Raw genomic sequence first — 12270 nt, forward strand, 5'->3', positions numbered from 1 at the left:
TATTGCAGAAGTTGAAGTCGATTGCAGGTTGATCGCCGGCTTGTTGACGACGGCGAGTGGAGGTTGTTTAGGGCTTACAAGTTGATAGGCTCTGATACCATATCAACTCATAATTTCATTCATTAATTCAATATTTATTACAAAGAGGTTTATATATATTCTACTAGTTACAATAATAACCCTCTAACTTATGACAATTAAATATTTCGCTTAACAGGATACGGGTGTGGATGGCACACTAGGTCGAATTTGGATTGTGGAGGGCGCAGTTGATCGGAGATGAGGGCAGTTGATCGGAGATGAGAAGATCGCCAGATAAGAAACAGGATGAGAGCTTATAAGGTGGGGGAATGTGGGGGATAAGAGTGCTAGGAGTGTGATATATGTAGGGTGGTGTCTTGAGTAAGATACAAAACTAGAGTGGAAATGACCATTATACCGTTCGACTGTTAATAAATTATATTGACTTTAAACAGATGTTGACAGCAGGGGGTCATATTGCAGGCCTTTTCATAATTTGGGGGATTAGAGTGCGAAATTTCCCTGAAAGGGGGTCAGAGTGTCAATCTCATATAACCTCAGAGGGTAAAATTGCAGTTTACTTGATTATATGAACTTGTTTGTTTTCACCTTTTAACCTGTGTAAAAATAAATATAAAACAAACAAACAATAAGATATTTAAATATTTAATTTTTACTTTTATATAAAAATAAAAATAACTAAAATATAAAATTTATAAATGTAACGGTTTAAAGAATATTTAATATGCAGTCGTGTGTGCATCTCTATGGCTTATTTGGGATGCTCCAAAACATATAATCCTCAAGAATTACAAAACACCCATTTCCATATATTTTTAAGTGGTATATCGATGGATTATTATTATTATTACATTTAGTCTTTAATCTAAACGACAACAAAAATATGCAAACAACACAGTTAAATAAACATGTTTAGAGTTAAAAGTTAGCTTTAACTATAATAGGTTGAATAAAAGGGAATTAAATTTGTTACATGATGTTTTAAAGGGTTAATATAGACTATGAAAACTTTAATCTAAACAGCGTTGCGGCAGGGACGCGGTGAAAGTTCGATCAATATTGCACACTATGACGTACAAAGGGTAAAGAAACAAAAAAAAATGTCGTAAATATCTACATGTTTTTGGTTCGTTGTAGCCGTGGCCCGGCTCTGAGCATCGAAACGTGACGATGTAAAAGTACATTGTAATTTAAACAAATCATGATCATGCACCGATATCAACGGTGAAAAAAATGACAAAAAAATAAGTATGTTATTAGTTACGTGTCGTAACCTAGAGGTTTTAACACTAAAAGTAATATATTTTGTTAAAAAGAAGCTAAGTTTTATCTTCTTTTTTCAATTCAGTTGTTAGTCAAGATAATTGCTTATTGTATTTGTTATTCTAACTGTGAAGGGCTGATTATGAAAGTTTAGGAAAGCTAAAGGACTGAAGTCTAAAAGCATGTTGATCTATGAGATTGTGTTTGGCTAGGGTTTGAAAGGAGATGGGTATTTTGTGATTCACTTCACAACTGGTTCAAAAGAGTAATAGAGAAATATACGCATCCTATCGTTGATCATGATCACAACTGCTTTACCTGAAGTTCATCTTTGTCTGATGCTTGTTGTCTTCATCAAGTGTAAATCGTCTTCACAACTAGAAGAGCTAGGGTTCCAAATCGGTTTCTTGTTCTCATCTGGTTTGTTTACTTTTTATTCTCTGTAATCATTTATCATATCAGCCGATCAGAGTTGATCAGTTGATTACTTTGTACTATTGAAAAACTCACAATTTTGTGTGAGTTCTTCTAGGGTTTGGTCGTCATTTTTTGGTTTGGGTATAATCATTTAATAAAATCTTTCGTCGCCGTTTTGTCGCTATTTGTGTGTTCTTGTATACATTCATGTTCTTGACATGGTATCACCCAAATTTGGAGGTGGGTTTTGGTGGGGTTTTCGTCATCGTCTTCTTCGGTGTCTGAGATGTTGTTGATTGTGTCGAATAATAGGTCTTCTAGGATTTGGAACCCTAGCTCTTCTAGTTGTGAAGACGATTTACACTTGATGAAGACAACAAGCATCAGACAAAGATGAACTTCAGGTAAAGCAGTTGTGATCATGATCAACGATAGGATGCGTATATTTCTCTATTACTCTTTTGAACCAGTTGTGAAGTGAATCACAAAATACCCATCTCCTTTCAAACCCTAGCCAAACACAATCTCATAGATCAACATGCTTTTAGACTTCAGTCCTTTAGCTTTCCTAAACTTTCATAATCAGCCCTTCACAGTTAGAATAACAAATACAATAAGCAATTATCTTGACTAACAACTGAATTGAAAAAAGAAGATAAAACTTAGCTTCTTTTTAACATATTTATATGAAAAGAATAATAAAATCTTAATATAAAACATAATGTGTGAACCAAGAATAACAACTGTTGACGTTTGAAAATGTTAGTTTAGGAATATGCAATAACGTCCCAGAAAGTGAATTGTCAGTCCTGCCCCTAAATCAGCAGGTAATCTCAAGGGTAAAAGTGTCACACCAGGTTCTGAAAGAGATTCACTTGTGTTGTAGAATGTTCACTTGATGGGCTTCACAATCTTAATGAATCTGCAAAAGAAGTGGTTTGACATATCAGAAAGTAGTGAGCAGCAGCTGCAAGTGTCTGAAACTTGTTGGTGATCAAAAAGGTAACTGAATTAATTATCAAGGCTAATAGCTAGAGTTGTTCTTTGATTATAGCTTTAAGAATGCTACGAATATTAAGCTTAGCTTGATGGGATATGAAGAGGTATGGTCCCAACTCCACATCTACATGGCACGGATCACATCATTTTTCCCGTCTACATGGCGCCTACATCAGCAAATAAATCCAGAAGCTTCTAGAAGCTTATGGAAGACGTCAAGGTGGCACCAAAGATGCTCCTTCCGACAGAAAGGACGACACGTGTCACCAGTAATCGAGCGCCATATAGACCTGCAACAGATCACGGGGGCAGACCGACAGGAGCTGCACGATTTCTCCAACATGGACGAATATCGGCGCGCCACGTGTACCACCATCCTGACCAAAGCAGAGGGGACCAAGAGGATATTCCCCTTGGTCGGACAGCTGGCGCCCAATAGCAGCTGGCAAGGTTGCTCCTCCCTCCTTCACCCTCCGGCTATAAATAGGACCCTTCATCATTCAGGTTATTCTATTCTCTTCCCCACACTCTCACTCACAACACACACTGTTTTCTTCCTCGGAACAGTACTTATTCTCACGCCGGAGCCTGGTTAAGAGGGAAACCCCCCCTCTTAACGAGCTAACGGTGTTGCTGTTTTGCAGGTCCATAGTCATTCGGCGAGTAAGGAAGGAGATTGAACCCACAGAAGAGACAATCCAGCTAGTTCACCATCGGTGTTAACCAGTGTTTCATCATTGGCGCCCACCGCATTTTTTGCAAACCATCCTCATCTCCTTCTTCTTCGAAAAACTCTCTGAAATGGCTGAACCAAACCCTTCTCCTCAAATGGACGGATAAGTCTCTTCCTTTGAACTCATTTCTGACACCGCGCACGTCCAAAGAGTCCAGGGGAACGAGACCATCCAAGAAGGGCGAATGAACAACGAGTTTCCTGACATCTTTGGAAGCACATCCAGAGTTGTTAGCCAAAACACAAACGGAGCCAGTTTCCAACCCCCATCCAGAATCATCAACCAAACCACAAATGGAGCCACTTTCCAACCTCCACCCAGGGTAGTTAATCAAACACCTCCGGAAGTTCCCACACCAAACCATGGGGTTGGCCCATCAACCCCATCGGTTCAAACACAGTTGAACTTTTCGGCACTTTTATGGCTATCCGAAGGAAAAACTCTGGCTTCCTGGTACGCCGAACAAACAGCATCGTTAAACCTTGTCTATGCGCAACTCAAGCACAACAAGCCTTGCTCCAAGCACATGTAACGCCTCGCTTTTTGAAACTTACTTTAATTGGAAAGATTATTCATGTACCTATTTTTGGAAACTTGCATCGGTATCGTATTCGCATCTCGCCTCCGTTTTCGTAATTCGTAACTTCGATGATAATGAAATTATGTTTTTATACATGCTTATACGTGTTGCAATACTCGGGTTAAACGTTACCAATCTCAAATGCATACGCGCAACCAATACGCGACATACTAGTACTCATAACTTATACATGCTTGTTAGCTATTAAATATATGGTTAAATAATAATAATAATAATAATAATAATAATAATAATAATAATAATAATAATAATAATAATAATAATAATAATAATAAGTTAGACATCAACGTACAGTTGATGTTTTTACCTTCAATTATATTGTATTGCAAAACAAAATATATATATATATAATAATAATAAAATGAACTAAACTTCACAAACAATTATGGTCGAAATTGATGAGAGTGTTATTGTTTTGTGTTTCAATTATAAACTTCCAACCAATCTTATAATATTAGTGGTTAGTAGGTCACTCATTATTAATATAACATAATTTAACAATGATCTTGCACAATCTAAGTTACTACACAAAAAAAAAATGATAATAAAAGCAAGACAGCAGCAAGGTGCGATTAGGACCAAAAAAAAAGGGAACAACATTTTTCTTTTGTTAGATCAATTAATCCCACCTCTCGACCTTAAAGCATGCAATAATCAAAACAATTCTTAATTACCTAATGTGTACTAACTTATAACTAATATATGTCACCAACAACAACAAAAAAAAGGAAACTTCTAAAGGCTGTTAACAGCCATGTTTCGGCCAACAGCAACAATTGGAATTTTTTTCTTTTTCTTATTATTATAAAACCCAACTACTTACATTCAATGCTATAACAACCCTCGGTAAAACCGACATCCTCATAATAATTCCGACACCCTAATATATCTTTAAATATATCAATGTGTCATTGTATGTACCCCGTATGTGAAAACCGAGCCCCAAAATAGATTATACTATATAAAATAAATAAAAACAATAAAAGTTAAGTTGAGGCGGGCCGTGTAGGGCCTCACCTCAAGTTCATGCGGGCCGCGCGAGTGGGTAATTAGACTTCGCCAAAACCATAAGTTAAGGCGGGCCGCGTACATGTTTGGTTTAGTTGATGCGGGCCGCGAGCGACCCAAATTGTGGCATGACCCGGTGCGGCCACGTGTCCAACTCGTGTCGAGCCTATAGGGTGACCCAGCCAAGCTACGCCATTGACCTAAGTCAATGCGGGCCGCGTAAGGCCTGGCCAAACTTCACGCGGGCCGCGAGAAACCTCGGATCAGACACTATAAATAGAAGGCAACGGCCTTCAGTCCGTTTCGTTCAATTTTCTTTCTGTCTCTCTACACTTTTAAATAGTGGGCATTATACCCGAGTCCAATACCCCCTAAAATAGCGAGGTTCTGCTACGATGTAAGTATTATAACCCCTGGAGACGTATTAGGTACTCTGCCCGATTGATCTAGGGTTCCGTAACGGCTGTCGTGGTTCTGCCCGACGTAGTCGTTGGAATGCCGTCTCGGGGAGGGTATTACTAATGTTAAAATGGGTTATTATACTAACACACGTGCATTTGTGTAAATTATAGATATTAACCAGGAAATCATAAAGGAAAACCCTAGAATAGCAATGTGAGTAATCTCCTTTTTGTTAACAGTTTTTACAAAACCTTAACTATTTTACAATGCAATTTAGCAGTGATTGAGTCTTTGTAATTCTACAATTACTGCCGGTATGTTGGGGTTTTGTATACAAAATTGGAGTAACGTTACCATTGGACGACGAGTTAGCCAATGTGTAATATGACCCTCAGTCAGACGTGACACTACTGAATGAGTAATTGGGTAGATATAAACATTGTAATCGCCCTCAATACTGTTTAAATTAAATTATCAATACTTGATTAAACTGAGATTCATTCACCAGTATTTTCCACTGACAAAACCTTTTTAAAAACGCGTTTCAGGTAACAAAATGTGAAAGCCAAATAGAAGCCAGCTGGAGAGCACTGAAGGCTTGGAAAAGTGGCTATAAAAGTTACCTAAATAAAAGAAAGCGTTTATTTCAATAAAGTGGGATTTATCCCTGTAATTCAGTTTGTAATAAAAACTTGGGTTTTACCCATTTGTTTAATATTATAAAACGAGGTGGTTTACTCTGATTTAAATATTTCCTAACTACGGTCCTGATGAAAATTCCGCTGCCAAATAAATTAATAACGTGATACCACCGCAACTGGCTCACGGCCGCCCGTTCCCGGGCAATAGGGATCGGGGGTTGTGACAGGAGGTGGTATCAGAGCTATGCCACTGATTCAGCCACAGAAGTGTTCTGCTGACATCAAAATTCAAAGTGTTAGGAAATAAACTATGGAAATACGTGTATAATTGTATTTCTTGCTATGTGTTATCTGACTATTTGTTAGTTTACAGTATGAGTGACCAAGGACCTTCTGACGCCTATCGTCAACTGTCTGGTTCGCCTAGGAGCGAAGGCACCTCCTCTTCTCAGCCTGCCCTCTCAGGGTATTCTGCTGACACAGAAGAAGGGATCTTTGTGTTTAAGGCTCAGTCTGAAGAGCCATTTCCTCAGAAAAAGAGGGGATGGTTCAGTAGGGGAGCGCACGAGCGTAGGAAAAGAATGAAAAAGTTGCAGGAACAGCGAGTGTTAGCCGCAGCAAAAAAAGAAACTGATGCTTATAATCAGGATATGCTCAATAGGGGTATTGCTAATATCCATATTTTAGCAACCACTGCTGCTGACCCAAACCTGGAACAAATGCTTGCACCTCAACCACAATTACCAAATCCTGACCAACCCATGGAAGTGGAAAACCCAGAAGAGATACCTAGGGTACCTGCCCCCAATCCCCTAGACCCCGATAATTACGACCCCTGGTGGAACGAGGTTAGGGATTATGTGCAACAAAACCCAATTCAGGAAAATGTGCCGATGCCAAATCTAGGAGCCTACCCAGGGTTAGATCCTCAAGATCCTTACAATATTAACGATGCATATATTAGGGAGATCTTAGAAAACCCATACCCTTACCAGGCCCCGTACCAGGAACCCGCACCACAGATTCCAAACCCAGTCCTAGAACCTGCACCCCCAATGAGTGCAGAAAATGTCCAGGAACTTAGGACTTTTGGGGAGGAAATTTTAGAAAGCAGTGAGAGAATGCGACAGGTGGGAGAGCGTCTCGTCTGGAAGTACGACGAGCGCAATATGGATTTCTGGATGAATCCATATCAGTAAATGTGATGACAGGACGGTAGTAATAATAATATAATATAATAATATATGTGTGTATGTGTTAGAAAAAAAAAACTACGGATGCATACTATTAGTATTGTAGCTTTACATTTCAGTCGGTACTGTAATTTTAATTTCTGTACTAGTGTGTATTGATGCATACTATATAAATAGAGTAAATGTCGCAATGCTCGACGCTTTTGGTTAAAAAAAAAGTGCGTGTCATGTGATTAGCTATATTCAAATATTATTTGTGATATTAATATTTGGTAAATGTCTAAAATTCAGATGGCCGACGAGGGAAATCAAGATAATCTGAATAATGATAACCAGAGTAACAATAACGTGGTTAATGAGAATCCGGACAACAATAACAATGGAAACCAAATGGATAATAGTGCCGTTCAGCATATTGTGGCACAAGGAATTATAAATGCAATGTCATTTATTATTCAAACGATTCAAGAAGCGAATAATAAAAGTAAGCATAGCAGTAAACGACCAAGTGAACCGGAACACAGCGTGAACAATGGACCCGTACTTCAAGCGCCCATTCCCAAAAGAAGAAGAACCATGCCACTTGGTTGTTCTTACAAAGAATTCTGGTCCTGCAAACCAATAGAATTCTCGGGCAATGAAGGACCCATTGCAGCTTTACGCTGGATAGAGAAAACTGAGGCAGTTCTGAAAATAAGCAAGTGTGCTGAAGAAGATAAGATCATGTTTGCTTCAAATCTGTTAAAAAATGCAGCTCTAGAATGGTGGAACACTATCCTTCAATCAAGAGGAAGTGATAGGGTTTATAACATGGAATGGGAGGAATTTAAGAACATGGTGGAAAGGAAATTCTGCCCTCCCAATGAAAAAGAACAGATAGCAAATAAGTTCCTAAATCTTAGAATGACCAGGGTAGACAGTAAAGGTTACACTACCACATTCTTTGAATATGCTAGGATGGTACCAACCCTTGCATCACCCGAACCAGTGTTAATCTCCCGTTACATCTGGGGATTAATTGGAGAAATTAGGCATGTAGTCAAGGCAGCTAGACCTCAAACCATAGAAGAAGCTGTAGAACTAGCCAATACCTTGACCGATGAACTAGTAAGAACTAGGGAAGAAGATCAGAGGAGAAACTTAACCCAAAGGCTTACTCAAGAATTCCGTTCTAGGAATTTCAACCGTAGGAATGTAGGTTCTACATCTGCACCTTATTGCAAGTATTGCAAAAGGAAGCATTCTGGAAAATGCTCCATATATTGCAATTTTTGCAAAATCTCAGGTCACAAGGAAGAAGATTGCAGGAAGAAAGCCAATAGCAGGGTATGCTTCAACTGTGGGGAACCAGGTCATATCAAGACAAACTGCCCAAAATTGACCCCAGCTGCAAATAACAAGAACCCTAGAAATGCTAGAGCATTTGTTTTGACTGCAGACGAAGCCAAGATGATCCCAGACGTCATTGCTCGTACGTTTTTAGTTAATGATATTTTTGCTAAAGTATTATTTGACTCTGGTGCAAACCAAAGTTTTATTAATACTTCATTTTGCAAACTTCTAAATCAATCATTAACTAAACTACCACAAGAATGTCTAGTAGAGACAGCAAATGGAGAAACCATTAAGATTTCTGAAATCTTGCAAGGAGCAAGAATAGAAATTTTTAATCAAAAATTTATTGCAAACCTTTACCCAATGAATCTGGTAGGATTTGATATTGTGTTAGGAATGGATTGGTTAATAGCCAATAAAGCCAGTATTTTATGTGATCAAAAGACAATTCAATTAAAATCACCAAGAGGTGAAAAGATCTCAATTAAAGGAGATAAACCTTTTAGATCCACTAAATTCATCTCTGTAATGAAAACTGCAAGTTATATAAGGAAAGGATCTATAGTGTATTTGATTTCTATAATCACTAACACTAAAGGAAAAGAATTAAAAGACATTCCAGTAGTGTCCCAATTTTCAGATGTCTTTCCAGAAGAATTGCCAGGATTACCGCCAGACAGGGAAGTTGAATTCAGAATTCACATGTTACCAGGAACCGCACCGATTGCCAAAGCACCTTACCGTTTGGCACCCGCTGAAATGCAAGAACTAAAGAAACAATTAGACGAATTGTTGGAGAAAGGATTTATACAGCCAAGTTCATCGCCATGGGGAGCACCAATATTATTTGTCAAAAAGAAGGACGGATCGATGCGTATGTGCATTGACTACCGTGAATTGAACAAAGTCACGATTAAGAATCGGTACCCATTACCGAGGATCGATGATTTATTTGATCAACTTCAAGGAGCTCGATTTTTCTCTAAAATCGATTTAAGATCAGGATATCATCAATTAAAGGTACAGGAAGAGGATATTCCTAAAACCGCATTCAGAACGAGGTATGGTCATTATGAATTTACTGTCATGCCATTTGGTTTAACCAATGCCCCAGCCGCATTTATGGACATGATGAACCGAATATGTAAGCCATATTTGGATAAATTCATAATTGTATTCATAGATGATATTCTAATTTACTCTAAAAGTAAAGAAGAGCATGCAAAGCACTTGCACTTACTTTTAAGTTTATTAAGAAAAGAAAAGCTTTATGCTAAGTTTTCAAAGTGTGAGTTTTGGTTAGAACAGGTACAATTTCTCGGACATTTAGTGAATCATGAAGGAATTCATGTAGATCCAACAAAGATCGAGGCAATTACTAAATGGAAAACCCCTGAGTCACCAACCGAGGTTAGAAGTTTCTTAGGATTGGCTGGTTATTATAGAAGATTTATTCGAGATTTTTCTAGGATAGCCATTCCTTTGACTAAGTTAACCTGTAAATCTGTTAAGTTTGAATGGGGACCAAAACAAGAAGAAGCTTTTAGGATCCTTAAGCAAAGATTAACCCATGCACCTATATTAGCATTACCAGAAGGAAATGAAGATTTTGTAATTTACTGTGATGCTTCTAAATTAGGTTATGGATGTGTGCTGATGCAACGTCAAAAGGTTATAGCTTACGCCTCTAGACAGCTTAAGAGTCACGAAGAAAATTATTCAACCCATGATTTGGAATTAGGAGCTATAATTTTTGCCCTTAAGATTTGGAGACATTATCTTTATGGTAGTAAGTTTACCATATTCACAGATCATAAAAGTTTAAGATATGTCTTCGGGCAAAAAGAGTTGAATATGCGACAAAGACGCTGGATGGAATTGCTTAGTGATTTTGACTGTGATATCCAGTATCATGCAGGAAAAGCCAATGTGGTGGCTGACGCCTTAAGTCGAAAATATTATGAAAAGCCAAAAAGGGTACGTTCTCTTAAATTGAATCTGCAAGTAGATTTAAATGAACAGATTAGAGAAGCACAAGAATCAGTAATCAAGGAAGATACTGAAAAATTAAAAGGAATGATTAAGGAATTAGAACAAGGAACGGATGGAATTTGGAGATTCCATAAAAAGAGAACCTGGATACCTAAATTAGGAAATTTACGTCACCGTATATTAGAAGAAGCTCATAAATCTAAATATACGATGCATCCAGGAAGTGATAAAATGTACCAGGATTTAAGGAAGAATTTCTGGTGGATAGGAATGAAAAAGGACATAGCAGCTTATGTTTCTAAATGTTTAACTTGCTCACAAGTTAAAGCTGAACACCAGAAACCCTCAGGTTTGTTACAGCAATTAGAAATGCCGGTCTGGAAATGGGAATTGATAACAATGGATTTTGTTACCAAACTACCCAAGACAAGAAAAGGTAATGATACAATCTGGGTGATTGTAGATAGGCTAACCAAATCAGCTCATTTCTTACCAATAAAGGAAACCTTTAGCATGGAACAATTAGCCAAATTGTATGTAAACGAAATCGTTTCTTTACATGGCATTCCTTTATCAATTGTTTCGGATAGAGATAGCCGTTTTACTTCTCATTTTTGGTCAAGTTTTCAAAAAGCAATGGGAACTAAGCTAAACCTAAGCACCGCTTATCATCCTCAAACGGACGGACAAAGCGAAAGAACAATTCAGACGATGGAGGACATGCTTAGAGCTTGTGTAATTGATTTTGGAGGTAATTGGGACGAACACTTACCTTTGATAGAATTTTCTTATAATAACAGTTATCACACAAGTATCAATGATGCACCATTCGAAGCACTTTATGGACGAAAGTGCAGAACCCCAGTCTGTTGGGCAGAAATTGGAGAAAAGCAACTATCTGGACCCGAGATAGTACAAGAAACAACCGATAAAATTATTCAAGTCAAGGAACGACTGAAAGCAGCACGTGATCGACAGAAGAGTTATGCTGATAACAGACGCAAACCATTAGAATTTCAAGTGGGAGATAAAGTATTATTGAAAGTTTCACCCTGGAAAGGAGTGGTAAGATTCATCAAAAGAGGAAAGCTAAGTCCCAGGTATATTGGACCTTTTAAAATTATCAGAAGAATAGGACCTGTAGCTTATCAGCTACAACTGCCAGAGGAGATGGCAGGAATACATGATGTATTTCATGTATCGAATCTCAAAAAGTGTTTAGCTGACGAATCACTCGTAGTACCTCTTAAGGATATAGAGGTAAATGAACAACTCAAGTTTGTGGAGAAGCCTCTGCAAATTGAAGATATGAAAATTAAGAATCTCAAACATAAAAGACTAGTTTTGGTCAAAGTGAAATGGGACTCCAAAAGAGGACCCGAGTATACATGGGAGCTTGAATCAGAAATGAAAAAGAAATATCCACACTTGTTCCAGTAGATCTCGAGGACGAGCTCTAAAACAAGGTGGGGAGGATATAACAACCCTCGGTAAAACCGACATCCTCATAATAATTCCGACACCCTAATATATCTTTAAATATATCAATGTGTCATTGTATGTACCCCGTATGTGAAAACCGAGCCCCAAAATAGATTATACTATATAAAATAAATAAAAACAATAAAAGTTAAGTTGAGGCG

General features: G+C 37.9%; 1 long non-coding RNA gene across 1 annotated transcript; it reads left to right on the forward strand.

The window, feature by feature from the left end:
- Positions 1 to 1397: 1397 nt before the first annotated feature.
- On the forward strand, positions 1398 to 4136 carry LOC118488463. The gene is made up of 2 exons (XR_004884906.1): positions 1398 to 3225; positions 3366 to 4136. It is a non-coding gene; the product is annotated as an uncharacterized LOC118488463 (long non-coding RNA).
- Positions 4137 to 12270: the final 8134 nt, after the last annotated feature.

Source organism: Helianthus annuus, chromosome 16 (assembly GCF_002127325.2).
Source record: "Helianthus annuus cultivar XRQ/B chromosome 16, HanXRQr2.0-SUNRISE, whole genome shotgun sequence".
Lineage (NCBI taxonomy): Eukaryota > Viridiplantae > Streptophyta > Magnoliopsida > Asterales > Asteraceae > Helianthus > Helianthus annuus.